Raw genomic sequence first — 16,308 nt, forward strand, 5'->3', positions numbered from 1 at the left:
CAACTTTTACTACTTTTTTTTTTTCACGTGGGCTCCATTTATGTGGACCATATGTATAGGAAAATACCTAGAAGCTATCCAAAGACCAAAAAAAAAAAAAAAAAAAAAAAGGAAAACACCGGGAATAAAAGAAGAAAAGAAAAGGAAAACAGAGATGCGGTGGTAATAATATATTTTTTTTAAATGTTGAAAGTACAATCATTTTTTAAAAAAAATTTATAAACATATGTTGCAATGAATGTAATTGGTACTAGTTCAACAAGATAATAAATAAGTAGTCAAAGTGATTGGGAATGTGTAAGATTATGCTCTACTGTTTTTGATTTTTTCCTTCTTTTTCTTTGTCACTTCCTTCTTCTGTTTTCTTTGACTATCAAACCCAACTTTTGCTACTTTTTTTTCACGTGGGCTCCATCTGTGTAGACCATATGCATAGGAAAATACCTAAAAGCTATCCAAAACCCCCACCAAAAAAAGAAAAGGAAAACACCGGGAAATGGAGGGCCACTTGCACACTCAATTTTGTATGAGGAACCTCATCCTCATCTTTTTGTTTCTTTTTTTCTTTTTTTTCTTTTTTTAAGAGAAATGTTAACGCCCAGTCCATTAAGGATGATTTGTTGTGAAATCTATCTAATAAAAAATTGGTATAAATTGATGAAATGATTGAAAATAGTATTGAAGTGGTAAATGAAACTCAAAAAGCTATCTTTATTGGCTCAATAACTTATAAAATTGGTAAAAAAATCTAACAAAAAATTGACTTTATTGCATAAAGTTATTTTTTACAGTGCCTGTTAACGCTACCACTTTTATAAAGTTTGATACTCTTTTGAGTCGGTTTGTAAGGATTTCGTCTCTTTAATATATGCATTTGTTTGCCCAAAAAAAAATTTGGAACACTCAACTTTACAAAGAAGTGATAAATTCTTGTAAAAAGTTCACTTCTTTTAAAAAGTTGTAAATAGAATGTCTCTACCGTTCCATTTATAGTCAACCACTTAATCATTTTATAAAATTGAGTATACAATTGAAATTGAAAGTATTCTTAGATTTATTTGAGTGAATTATTTGTGAATAGTGATCCCTTTATTATTGTGCCCATTCAAAATACAATTTATTTTAGGATGTTATAAAATAAAAATAAATGCATTACTTGAGAATTTCAGTCATCCACATTATCGCCATAATTTCTTCAATACAAGATTTTACAATTGAATACAAGTTATTTGCTTAGCCTTTACAATGAAGGCTCTCTCATTGTAAAATTACACATGACTAGTTCTCAAGATACCATTTTAAAGATTTGCCTAGTTACTTCTTGATATCAAATCATATTGGTATCTAATGTCCATGACACTATGGTAAGAATACATAGGTTGGCTCAATAAAATCAGTGTCTTCTACTGTGGTTAGGGACTCACGTGGTATAGGAAAATTATTGGGTGCTTCCGAAACACGTTGACACAATGCACATTCTTCTCACATTCATGGCAGATCTTATTATAGAAACAGCAACGGCAATGAATTAACAATCATTATAGAACAAATAAGAAAGATTAAAAATTTTGCTGCCAAAAGCAATTATGTTTTGCTTCTACTGAATTTTTTTTGATAGGTACCTCTACTGAAATTTAGAACTTTAGTTTTTCTACATCTAAATAAGGTTAAATGGAAGACCAATTTGTGTGCAGACACAATACAGAATACAACAAAGGACGAAGTTCCACAATTTTCAATCTTCCAAACAACACCTTAAACACTGTACTTAGTTTAAAATCTATTAATTAAATTAACACTATATGTTTTCTACAAATTCACCTGAATAAAACCAGAATACAAAAACTTTATAAAACTCTAGCTGCACTTCCTGCATTTCTCTATACATTTCAACTCAAATTCCAATTCGTTGTTTTGTCACTGGATCCTGAAATGCAGGCAACTTTAAAAGTCAACATTTCAACGAAAAAAAACATGAGAATGCAGTTCAATGTAGAGCAACATACAAGCAAGAAACTCAAAGAAGTTAACTAATTATATTACAACAGCTTATTATTATAATTTAGTGAAAGCAATTGTTAAACCTGAAAGAAAATTTTCAAAAACACAAAAAACACTCATCTCTGTACAGTTAACTGGATATTGTATAGCTTCAGTATGTAAGCATCTAAAATTGGAGCTTAGTTCATAAAGTAACTGCAAAAATCATCAACTATCCATCAAATTTTAATTATTTCACAATCCTACAGCATTAATTAGTGATGCAAGCAGCTGTAAAAGCATTTGGATTTGCTAGATATTGCTAATTGCAACAACAAGAGGTGGTAAATGTGATCAAGACATGACTTGATACCTGCAAACATCATCATCTGTGACACTTGGAAGTATTCTAGCAACAAAAACTCAAGAACAACACTTGGAAGTACCATTTCTTCCTTTGGAAAACAGTGAGTTAATGTTCTGTGGACAAGTAAATAAGAGACAGCTCTTTCTCATGAAAATATAATAAATTTCAATTTCAAAAGATTATCCCACGAAACTACAAAATCATCTTGGGAAAATAATGACAAGGCAAAAGCCAACTACATACCCCATGGAGTGAATAAGTATTAGTATATTAACTATATCATCATCCAAGCCAAACAGCTAGAGCTGTATAATACAATATAAAATCAAAAAATGCAAACAAAATATCTCTTTACCATAAAATCCATTAAAAGATATGGGTAAAAGCTATCTTGATAATTTTATTAGTATTTTTAGCAATAAACAACCAACGAATTATGTTGTAATTACCCATTCTAACATGCCATAAGGAAACATATCAATGTAGATGATAATCACTTGGGACAGGATTCAGCATAGAAACATACTGAGCTTATACACTTGAGCTTATACAATATTTTCAATCTATTGTAAAAAGCAGCTTGGCTTTCTGGCCAAGAGCAGTGCACTTACTGCTGAAATTTTATATGGACTTCATAGGTCTTGGTACTATTTTTATTCTTTTATGCTGTTTTCTTCTCCTTTTATGTTATACTTTCCTCTGTTTCTTATTGTATCCAAAATGGAGGTCCACTCAAGGCTAGCTTTTCTTTAGCATTGTATCTTTTATACTCTCTTTTGAATAAATTCTGTGTCATATACTCATATATTGCAACATTAAAATATAAATAGAGAAAGTTCTCTAGCAAGAAGTAACTTGTTCGTCATTATAACAAATTGATCATTATTGATAGCTATGAGCCAGCATCAAGAGAATGGAGAGAGAAACTCAAGCTTCTCACAATATATCTGCATAGTGGAAGTGAAGACAAATAGGCAATACTTCATCCACGTAGATATAACTCTTAAAATTAAATTACAAAAACCAAGGAACGTGATTTACAATTATTTGAAATATAACCAATTAATTTTCAATTTCAAAGCAGCTATAGCTTTTGTCTACCAGCTGCCTAAGAGTTTTTTTTCCTCTCTTTTTTCTTTCTGTAGCTAATAAACATAAGTTACACATAAAAAAAGCAAACTTGGGAACAAAACAACAGACCAATCAAGTTTAAACACATATGTATTGATTTAGAGTAATGCAAAGATAATTTAGTACAAAACCAAGGTCATAGGTTCTTTACTCTAACGCAAATCAAATGGTTGGCTATTTCAGACTGTAATTGTGCTATGAGCAGATGATTATGGCAAGCTTTGTTGCATATGGTATACAGGTGAAGTGTATTTTGGCTTTTAACATCAATTTGTATTAAATACATATTTTCATCTAATAATACAAGTACTATCAAGAATTGGCTACCAAATAAATCTTAATTAAATTATATAAATCTTCTTAATATTATATATAATCATAGTGTTACTCATAAAAATCTCTCTTAGTTAGAGACATTTCTAGATTTTTGCTTCCAACACCTTATGTTAGTTGGATCAATACTGGGTAATGGCCAATACACAAAAAACAAAAAAAAAATAGTAAAGAGATTTATATGCATAAGAAACCACATACTCATGTCACAAACCCCGACATACAAGCAGCCAACAAATAAGAGCAAACTAATTTTACTGCATAATTATTTTATTTAAAAACAAAACACAAAAAGGGGCACAACTCTAGTATATTAAAAAAGTAATTTTACAAAGGATGAGCCAAGAAAAGAATTTTGCTGCATTCAAAACAAAAATAACTGCAAAGAGACCCAAAAAGTGGGGGGCGGATGGGAGAAATTTTTAAGGATATTGATGCTTACTTCCATCTTATGGAATTAATGAATGACAATTGACTAGTGACAAACAATTTTAAAATATACACCAACTCATTGGAATTGATAGACAAAGAATTCTCTCTACATGTACGCATCAATTTTAATAGAACTCAAAGAAATATGCAATATTTTTTTGGATCCAAAAGGACGAAACTTAAACAAATACAATTAATCACATTTTGCTGACTGAGGCAAGACAGATAAAAGATCCATCATTTGACATGTCCAATCATCCAAATAAAAACAGTCTATATGCTGTCTTTTTTTTCTTTATAAAATTTAATCACAAAACAATGGGAACTTAAAGCTGTAAAGCTAAAGATTTGGAACGCAATATAGGAGGTACCACCTCAAGATGGTAATCAATTTGAAGAAAAGAATTCTTTTAAGCTAGGAACAAATCTTGCCTTTGAGTAGCAACTTGAACCTCAAGTATCCTTTCATTATGGGTATCTTCAGCTACAAGAATTTTTTGACAACATGAATATCAGATAATATAATTGGAAATAATGCTCAACCTACACTGATTAAATTTAATTGTCTAGCAGCTCAATACCTAAGGATCTTCTGAAGTGCTAAATGGGACAAAGCCAAATCCATGAGAACATCTTGTTTGGCAATTTTGCTACCATAGCAGAAACCAATTAGTCACCAAGCTGCAGAAACCACCATCTAATATACAGAAAATCTGGAAAATCTGATTCATGAAAGAAACTAGAAACTAACGGTCAAACAATAATTGCTCATCAAACCAATGCCTGTAAAATATTAGTTTCCAACTCACTGAAGTGGGTAGGAACTTAGGTAATCATCAACCTATAATTCTCATTTGTATGGAATAATTTTACCAAAACTAAGTAAATTTAAGTTCTTGCATGAACAGAGGACGACCATTGAATGTAGAAACCAAAAAGTACAGTATCCGTAAGCAAAAAATTTATAATAGAAAAAATCATGTACAGGAATTGTTCACAGTACCTTCATAACCAATATTACATTTTCCAATTCACCAAACTTATTCATGTACTGCCTAAATCCTTCCCAGAACCTGTAAAAAACCACATCAAGAAAAGGATATATTATTAACAAGAAGAGCATGTCCTACAGTTTGAAGATATACATACTACCAATTTTTGGATTTCACTCGTCATAACATCTAGGCTTAGAAATAACGAAGGAGAATGGCACATAAAAAGAAATTCAAGTATATGCCAATGAATAGTGTGTGTGTATATATATGCATCTACCAAGATCAGTGAAAGAAGGCAAGATGGTGACAAACAAAAAATTCAGAGAAGAAAATTTATTAGCCTTCTGGATTTGCCAAAGCTACCATTTTTCCCTGGTATTTCTCATAATCAGAGTCATCTTGTGTGCTTAAAATCCCAATCAAATTTCCCAAACTTGGCATGAAGCTTTCAATAATATTAGGAAGTTATACCGTCTTTGGGTAAGGTAGGTTATTAGAGCTACCTGCTTCACTAGCCTGTTTAGATTTCTGCGTAATAAGTAAGAATATTCCATTATCTGATCTCCAAGTGAAGCCAGGGAATCCTGTGCAATAGGGCTGTTGTTTTTCGTGCTACATTAGTTATGTCTATTGTGGATGCTGGTGTAATTGTATTTGATGTCCTAGTAAGAGTCAAGATATAATTAGGACAAGCTAGGATTTGTGACGAGAATTTTGTTCTTCTTTGAATTTGTTTGTATCATGTCTAGTTATTCTATTGTTGATACAAGTATGTTGCGTGTGGCTTTGTGCTGCATCTTTTCTTAATAACTTATTATTTTCATCCAAACAAAGGATAACTAGGTACAATATCATATAAGCATGCAACTTTTGGAAAATTGATTGACAAGAAACTTAAATAGAGGAAATACTTAAATTTGGTATAAATTTCTGCTAACTGTTAAAGTATTCATCCTCAGAAATTTTGAAAAAAGAAAAGAAAAAGAGGCAATGCTAATATGAGTTGAAGATACCGATGGGAAAGTCAAATCACAAAGATTAGAGGAAATAAATGAGCTATTTTAAATAAATCTTTGACAGAGGACTAGAGGGTGGATGACACATCAATACCTTAGAAATAAAGAGCTCAAAACTAATGAAGGTAGCAGTGCAAGTGGAGGGAGCTTATTCTACAACTCATTTTCCCTTGTCTTTAAGCATACAATCGACGGTATTCTCTTTCAGGTTGAAATATCTCATCACAATTTCTAATTCTATTGGGTCTTGCTTCACCATTACAATTTTGCTTATTTCTTTCTCTTTTATCAAACATCAATTGACAAATGAGACCCCAATTATCTGATAAAAAGGCCATGTAGTGATAAAGCCCACACTTTTGCCCTGTCAAGCTTGGGCAACAGCTAGCAATTGAAGCTTCAATGCAACTGTATTGATTCAACCAATCTGGAAGTGATCCACATATTATATAGGAGAGCCAGGTCAATTCACCTGGATGGAACAACATGACATTGGTTTCTAAATGACAAATAAGACAAGGAGAAGTTTCTAATTCCAAATTTTCAAGGATGGTAGCTGGATGCTCATAGACTGAAAAAGAGTGCATATATAAAGGACGGTCAGCGCACAAAACTTCCACTTTTTGTGGAGTCTGGAAGAAGTCATTCTAGGCAGCCTTAACACAACTAATGACATTCAATTGATAGCAGAGAATCCATCTAGTGCAAATTTTAAAGAAAAAAATCAATATTATTGCTTTATTTTACTAATTCAACATAGCTAACCTGTCATACAAACACACATATCAAGAGTTCACAACACTTACACTACATTTCTAGGATCAAATTTTCAATGAAAACAAAAAATAATGGAATTAGTTGAGTCTCTTATCTTGGACCCAGAAAAACAAGAAGGCCTGCATCAAAAGGAGCCTAATTTAACTTTTACAGGCCCAATTTCAGGGAAAACTCAGCACAAACTCCAAATACCTAAAAGCATAATTTCCACAGATTTCTAAACAAGAAAACAGCACAAAATCAGTAAAATTCGTCACTACCTCAGAGATCATCAACAATATAATAGAAAAAATAATTGGTCAGGTTTCAAACTTCGGAAAATTTCAAAGTCCAAGTGTATATGTTGTACTACAAGACCAATCATATAAGGGCTACAATCCCACACACATATCTGGGAGCAAAATCCTTTCCAAGTTTTTCAGCATATAAGGTGAATTTCATTGCTAGAATAACAACCAAATTACCTTTAGACATATGAGACCAAGTTGCATAGGTTTAATTATTAATTAATTGACTCTTTACTTCTTCTTTTTTTGATAGGTAATTAATTGACTCTTTACTTCACATACACACATAAAAATATAAGATAGGTTCAAGTTACACTTTTTTACCTAGTGTAACTCTACAAGAGTTTAACATTTTTTAAAACATGTATTTTCATGAAATCTAATGGTGAAAAAAAAAAAAAAAAACACTACTAGTCATGTCATTAAACGAGCTCCTTGCCAGCAATATCTTTTATTTCCAAAATTTAATACATTCTCTCTCTAATATTGAAAGTTATCACCTTCTCTCTCTAAGCTCACCTCCTCCTCCTCCTCCTCCTCCTCCTCCCTCTCCAGTGCTTTTGTTGAGTGCTAACAACTTGGTTGTGCTGGCCATAAAACCAGTTGTCTCTAGCATAAAGTAAACCTATGGCCTTCAATTTCGATGCCACCAGGGCAGGGAAGATCAAAAAGTGTAGGGAAGCTAAGTATCTATAAATGTATGAGATAGTTAGGGTTTATAAATGGGTTTTCAAGGCACTGGGTTTAGATTGGTTAACTATCCATGCATTTGGATGTCATTATTGTATCAAAAACGGGCTTTTGAGTGTTGGAGATGTAAATGATGAGAATGTAAAGAGAATAACACAATATTTACATGGAAAACCCTTTTGCATGAACAAGAAGAGTGAAAAACCACAGGTGATGCACGGAATCCTCTACCTCTAGCAACCAGTATTACCGATATTGGAAAAGGTTAAACAATGAACAGTATCTCACAATGATGAATTGTGTTCTTTATGGAGGTTAATCCCCCTCTCCTCTATAAGCCAAGGGAGGAGGTGGACCCCTTACAAATGTTGAATCCTTATTGGCTGTGAATACAATACAAAAACACTTACTAAAGCAAAGGAAAAGTGAAAATAACCCTTAACATCCCCCAAATGACAAAAGGTATGCACAATCAGCCATCAAGCAATAGTTCCACACAAACTTCTTAATGTTGCCCTGAATTTTAACGAGCACGTCTAGAAGCCACTTGAGCATATGTCATTCCTCACTTATCCTTTAGTCCATGACTACAAGAAGAAAAGGGAATTGTATCCTTTGCATAAGCTCAGAAATCTGGCATTCTTCCCCAAAACAGTGAAGAAAATACACCGAATCTGATCTGAAGAGTTCACAACCTCTACTAGCCACTAAATTCAATTATATCATACATATATGTGTTTGTATGTATGTAGCCACAAGTGATGTACTAAAATGAATTACCAGATACAGTTGGAAAAGGACTGCTCTTCAAATCATTTCTGTAATGGTCAATATTATCAACTAGATACTAGGATATGTGAACAGCATCCAGAAAAAATAAACATATGAAATTCCCTAAGTTGTGTCTATACTTTCGATTTTGCTTTTGTTAGAGAATCCATGTTGTGAATGTCAAACCAAATAATATCCTCAAAAATTTTGAATTTTCATGCAGTAGAAGTAAAAGCCACCATATTATGAGATGAAAAAAATGTATTGCCTTTGACACTAGAAAGCAAGAGAAAAAAAATAATTAAGAGTTCAAAAGGATTAATTACCGAAGCTGTTAGTGGCAAATCAGTCTTGTTGATGCTAAGCATATGGGAAGACGTTTGGATTAAAAAAAAACCCCCACGTCCTTTTCTTTGGCATTCCAATCATAAGTAAATCCTTTCAACGATCTGCATCTATCATGAGCAATAAAGAAAGTGTATCATTTTCCACAAAAGCTCTTTGAACTTAGCTGATGCATATAGTATAAAGGGGAAATTGATAAAGTGGCAGATGTATATCAACACCCAAATTCTGCCAGCAACCCAGCTGGATATGGATATGTTGGATGGGACCATCTCAAAGCACTGTACTGGTTACCAAGCTGTATCTATACACACCTTAAAGGTAGTAGTATGCAATTGCGATGTTAGCTTGCTTGTCTCTTCCATTACCCATTATAATATTAGCAACTTGCTTTCCTAAAGAGATGTCAGATCCTACCCTGATATTTCAACACCCCAGCTGTGAAAAATCCAGCAAAGAGAAAGGAAATCTTTGCACATTGGCTTCACCAGTAGTCACCACATGAGCATATCCCATTCTTGAAGTGATGAAATCGCTTCACATCCCTCACAACAATCTCTCTGTTCACAATTTTCGTAATGAACTTGGTTGCTTCATGGCAATCCCCACACACCCTAAGGTTCTTTATGATCAGTAATCTTGTTCCAGGCCCTGTGTTTAAGAGACCAAAAGCAATAGCAAGCCTCTCACTGTGATTACATAACATTTTTTCTTTGACTTCCTCATCAAGGGAATGCAACACAAATTCAGTCTTTGGGACATATGCAATAGCCCTCATTTCATGATCCAACTTATCCAAAAGTTGCATCATATTCTCATATTGATGGTGGCTCTTATCTTCCATAAGAAAAGCATGAAGTTTTCCTTTCACTTCCACTACACTATACCCTGGCACTTTCTTCATCCCCGTCTTTTTCATAATTTTTCTAACACTAGCTACATCATCCCACTTCCTCGCCTTTGCATAGTAGTTTGAGACCAAAGAATAAATTCCCAAGTCATCCGGATTTAACTCAAGAACCTTCTTTGCAGCCATCTCTCCAATCAACAACTTGCCATTTTTGCAGCAACCTGCCAGGAGAGCAACCCAAACAGCAAGCCCCGATTCAGCATTCATGGAATCTATTAGCTCGCAAGCCTCTTCAACTCGACCTGCACGAGCCAAAAGATCAACCATACAAACATAATGCTTTTCCGTTGGAGGGACCTTATATTCACTAACCATACGATTAAACCAGTATTGACCTTCTTCCACAAGACCTGAGTGACTGAAGGCCGAGAGAAGGGAAGAAAAAGTAGCATGATCTGGTTTTAGATTTGTTTTTGTCATCTCTAGGAAGAGAGACAGAGCTTCTTTTCCATGCCAATGAATTCCATAGCTGGTTATCATTGCATTCCAAGAGATTGAGTCTTTGGAGTTTATCTGATCAAAGAGAGTGCATGCCCAAGAAAGTGCTCCACATTTTGAATACATGTCAATCACTGCAGTACCTAAAACTCTATCAAAATCAAGCCTTCTCACAATATATCCGTGTATAGATTTACCCAATTTCAAAAACCCAACTTGGGTACATGCTAGAAGTGCACTCACAAGAGACACTAAATCTGGTCTGTATCCACAACCCTGCATCTCTACCAATAAATCAAGTGCATTCCCTGCAAAACCATTTTGAGCAAAGCCAGATATCAGTGCACCCCAAGATATGACATTCTTACAAGGCATATTCTTGAAAACATGACAAGCAAGCTTCAAATGTCCGTTCTTGGCATACATATCCACGAGGCTAGTTTGAACTACAACATCCATAGGAAGATCTTTCCTAATCAAATACCCATGAACAGAAAGACCCAATTTTAAGTCCCCATGATTTGCACAAGCCTGTGTTAACCCCATCTCCTTCCATTCCCTTCTTTTGCATTCGCCTATACATATCAACCGCTTCAACTGGCCGCCCACTCTGCGCAAACCCACTTATCGTAGTTGTCCAACAAACAAGATCCCTTCTCGGCATCCTATCAAAGACCACGATCGCTTCATCCATCTTCCCACACTTTGCGTACAAATTCAAAATAGAAGATCCAACAAACACATCAAACTCAAACCCACAATCCATCGCTCTACACCAAATTTCCTCCCCTGTTTTCAAATCCAACAACCTCGTGCACGCCTTGAGGGCCACCGTGAAAGTTGAGCTATCGGGTCTAACACCTTCCAAAATCATTTGACGATATAAATTCAGAACTTCAACTGGGTACTCTATACGCGAATACGCAATGATCATGGCATTCCATGCACCTACGCCTCTTTGAGGCAATACATCAAACACTTTTCGGGCAGATTTAATGTCCCCTATATTTGCGTAGGATATCATGAGTCCACCATTGGAGCTTCCATGCATGAAGAGGCCGGTCAAGAGCATGAGTGCATGGGTTTTAGATATTGATGCTTTGTCTTTACAGGCTAAGAGGAGAGGTCTAAGACGGTTTGGGCATGGAATGAAATGCATGTATGTATAAGAAGCTGATTTTCTTTACTCTATATTGTTACTGTAGAGTTTTAGATTATAGCCGTCGGTAAAAGGACAATAGAAGAAATGGCACGTGTTATAATCAAAGATCCAAACTCATTATTGTTATAATTTTGTAATTACATTCTGTCACATGAGGTTGGTTTAAGGGAATGACATTTTATGGTTTGAAGAGAAAACCGAAAAAGCACTCTCTTGAGGTATGGAGGAATACATTTCAATCCAAACCGAAAAAGCACTCTCGAGTTCATCCTTTGAAATCTGAATAAATTAGCACAGTTCATGGTTAACACTTTCATAAGAATCTCTAACTAGAGTTTAAACATGGTTAGTAAAAATTAATTGATAAATTTATAATAAAAATGTATAATTTATCAAGCACCAAAACTCTTGCAACAACAAATCCCTCCATAATTCGTTGTAAAAAGACAAAAAAAAAATAATAATAATAAGCAAAATTCACACTTAATATTTTAATATACATTTTAATAAAAAATTTAAAACATTAAATTTTAATTACTAAAACAAGATAATTTTGGAAACTTGCCTTGCCCTTAAGTAAAGGGCAAGTTAGTACACAACATTTTTAATATCAATTTAATAAAATTTAGTTAATTGGATGTTAATGGGGGAAAATGTTTTTTTCCTTCAAGTTTGGGTAGAGTGTTATCTCCTAAAATCTCAAGGAAGTGAAGTGTTATTACTCCAATTTTTTTTTAAACAAAATATTAATGGTGACCAAACTAATCAATTTTTTTTTTAAATATAGATAGTGATAGAATTTGAATTTATGATGTCACTTCTTAATCATTTTTTTTGAAAAATAAATTCCATTAACATATTCTGAGATTTGATCTAATGCTAACTAGATCCAAAACTGATCAATTTGATCCAGATAAGCTATTTCCAAATGAACACATCTCTATTTGGAAACAGCTTATCCAGCATTTTGCTAGAAATTATTTATTAAAAGTATGCTAAAGTATAATTATACCTTGAAAAAGTAAGAAAAATAAGAAAAATTGAGGTGCTATTTTGAAATCAGGTTCCTTATTAAAGGATATTTAATAGTAATAGACTTTGCTAATTAAAATTTCTGGAGCTCATCAAACTAATTTGTCTACTAAAGAATTGGAATTGACAAAAGTTTATAAAACCGGGTTTCTATTTTCCTTCCAATAATTGTATATTTATATAACTTTTGACATTTATAAAATGATTTTTTTTTTTTCCTTTGAAAAGTATGACACTTTCTAAAAGTGAAAATAAAATCAAGGAATTGAAAGCAACAAGTAAATCAAGGGATTGGAATAATCAATTATATATATATATATATATATATATATATGTATTCAAATGTTTACATGTAATAAATTGATCAATGACCTATTTTCAAATTTTGTAAAAGGAAAAAATGAAAGCAGTCTAAACTCTAAAGTTCCTAGAAAACTAATTAAACATATGGGAAAAAAAATTTATATTAACACCAAATATAGAGCATAAAATTATTTTCTAAATCTACATTTATTTATTCTCTACAAAAATTTCCAAAGGTCAAGAAGAATAAATGACAATAATGAATGCAATTTACACATAAAAACTATTATAAAATACAAAATAAATAAATTTAAGTTTATATTTCTACATTTAAAATTTGTATTTCCATAATATATTTCTCCATCTAACTCTAAGGCCTAAGCACCCTAGAAAATATATAAACCCATAATTCTACTTGCTTGTAGAAAAATTTTAGTTCTTTCTCCTCCCTCTTAACATAGCTGTCATTGGGGAACAACAAATTACATTGGTAAAATTATATGGAACAACGAAATTTCAAATTCAAATTTTCAAAAAGTGTAAATAAATAAATATTTTGGGAAATTTGACTTAAATATGATGGCATTCCACACTTTATCATAACAAGTTACCACCAAACGAATGAATAGGAATAATTATTCCTTTCCAGCTCTGTCTATTCTTTGTAATTCTTGTTTCTATTACAATGTAATGATCATTACAATGTACCAAACATGCCCTTAGTAACATTCCATATACATTAGATTGTTTCAAGTTGATTGCATCAAATAGTTCATTGCTTCTTGCTACAAGTAGGAGTGTCCAACCCAGCTGCAAGCCCAATCCTCCTGCCAAACCTGACCAGACCTAATGTCACTCGATCTGGTTGTTAAGGAGGTCAGCTACAAGTCTCGACCCTTAAAAACTCGATGCCACTGAGTCAGTTGTGGGTCTCCTCCTCCAAAACCCAAGCAACCATATCCAACCAAAAATACATAAATTCTAGCAATTTCTCAAGCTTTCTAGCGACTTTTCCAACCAGATACGTGGATTTCGATGATCATCGCAACTAGACCCAATGGAGATACACCATATTCAATAGAAATTCATTAGATCCAATGAATTTTCTGTACGATTTGGTGAAAAACTCTTTGGATCTAACAAGATCTCCACCAGAACTAGTGAAATCTTGCCGCTCCTCCTTTTTCTGACAAGGCTTTACCGAACCTACCAGCCCAATATCCTTACGTGTTGGTTATGGGTTTGGTAGTTCCCCACCCAATTTGATCAAGTCAATTGTGGGTTGATCACAAACTTGACCAAACTGACCCGTGGACAGCCCTAGCTACAAGTAGCTACAAAATCTCAAATATTACAATGAGAACCAATAAATTGAACTTACATTTGAATCTAGAGTAGTTTACATTTCCCTTCTAGGATGACTATATATGTGTGTGTGTGTATTAATAGGTAAAGCGGAGAGAAAATCCAATTATGTTTTAAATTGGATTCCAACTGTTGTTTAATTTTGCGCCATGTGTTCTATTTAAGTTTTTTTAATTTTTGTTCTAGGTGAGTTAATGAGGTGCAAAAAATGAAGGGTCTAAACAAAAAACAAAAAAGAAAGAAAAAAAAAAAGAAAGAGTAAACTCATGTATATATCCAAAAGAAATTAAAATATAAAAAAAAAAAAAATTGTGAGAGAGAGAGAGAGAGAGAGTATAATTTGAATCCATATATGTGTGTAATTGTAATTTTTTTTTTTTTTATTGTACAGTGCATATGCATGGATTATACACTAATTTTTGTAATTGCAAAAACCATCACTAGTGAAAACTATACTTGCAAAAACAACGACAACTATGAGTATCTGGCCATCAACCTATCGCAACTCTTCTAATTTGTCCAGATTTAAGACTTGCTATGAACACATATATGATAATAAGCATAGAAACTTATGATATTAGTGAAAAATATAAACATTTACAAAATGAAACTCTATTGATGCAACCCAATTAAACAAGTTGTTTTCCATACAATCATCTTAAACATTTTAACGCACACATCACATCTGGGTCACAAACATGTTTAAATCCTCTTAAACATTTTAAGTTATCTGCTTCGAAAAAAACATTTGAATATATGGAACCACAACATGATTAGTTGATAGACTCTAAAAACCCAAAAAGGAATGATAAATAAAAAATAAATTAAAATCAATAGAAGTGATAGACTTTTAAATTTTCTATATTTTTTTCCTTTTTCTTTTCTTTTTTTTTTTTTGGAGAAAATTTGAATTTTCTATCTAATTATCAATATTATAGTCTTTCAATCTTCTCTTGTAGGGATTATTTCACGTGGTCAAGTACATAATAATAAATGGGGACCAACTCCTAGAATTCAATTGAAGCTCATTTTATGACCAATCGCAGTTAAGTTTTCAATCAATATCTAGGTCAAAAGTCAAAACCCTAATTTACATCACATAAAATTACCGATTTTGCCCCCTAATTCAAATAATGGAAAAGCATTCTGTATCAAATGATACCATGTTATCCGTACAAGACAGTCTTTTTTTATCTAATTATCAAAATAATAGTCTTTTTTTTTTTTTTTTTTGAGGAATATAATTTTCTATCTAATTATCAATATAATAGTCTTTCAATCTTCTCTTGTAGGGATTATTTCACGTGGTCAAGTACATAATAATAAATGGGGACCAACTCCTAGAATTCAGTTGAAGCTCATTTTATGACCAATCGCAGTTAAGTTTTCAATCAATATCTAGGTCAAAAGTCAAAACCCTAATTTGCATCACATAAAATTACCGATTTTTCCCCCTAATTCAAATAATGGAAAAGCATTCTGTATCAAATGATACCATGTTATCCGTATCAAATCCAATAAATGAAAGACATGTATATAAAAATAATTACCCACTAACAAATGTCTTTCATTTAATATCGCTGATATGGTATTGTTTGATACCAAATACTAGGAGTGTCAATGTTCAACCCAACCTGTGAACACGACACAAACCCGACAGAGGTTTTTGCGGGTTAGGGTTAGGCCTTAGTGGGTTTGGGTCATAAACAGGTTAACTCGAAAGTATTGCGATAAAAAATGAAACAGGTCATAAGAGGGTCAACCCGCATGACCCACAATAGACATATTTGACACGTCAATTTATTTGTGTCAACCTAAAATGACCATTTAACACAACCCATTTAACTTGTATAATAAACAAATATTCATTTTATTTTAAAATTTTCAAATACCTTTTATATCCAACCTATATTTTAAACTTAAAATAAAAAGTGAGTAATTACAAAAAACTTACAAGTATAATTAGAAATTGAA

At 32.7% G+C, this 16,308-nt stretch overlaps 1 pseudogene across 1 annotated transcript; it reads right to left on the minus strand.

The window, feature by feature from the left end:
* Nucleotides 1-4,394: 4,394 nt before the first annotated feature.
* LOC115958870 lies at nucleotides 4,395-11,631 on the minus strand (annotated as a pseudogene). The gene is made up of 4 exons (XR_004084701.1): nucleotides 9,106-11,631; nucleotides 5,247-5,316; nucleotides 4,825-4,924; nucleotides 4,395-4,727 (listed from the first exon to the last, which is right to left on the minus strand). The product of XR_004084701.1 is annotated as a putative pentatricopeptide repeat-containing protein At3g25060, mitochondrial (transcript).
* Between the last annotated feature and the right edge of the window lie 4,677 nt (nucleotides 11,632-16,308).

The sequence above is a fragment of the Quercus lobata genome, chromosome 9 (genome assembly GCF_001633185.2).
Source record: "Quercus lobata isolate SW786 chromosome 9, ValleyOak3.0 Primary Assembly, whole genome shotgun sequence".
Taxonomy (NCBI): Eukaryota; Viridiplantae; Streptophyta; class Magnoliopsida; order Fagales; family Fagaceae; genus Quercus; species Quercus lobata.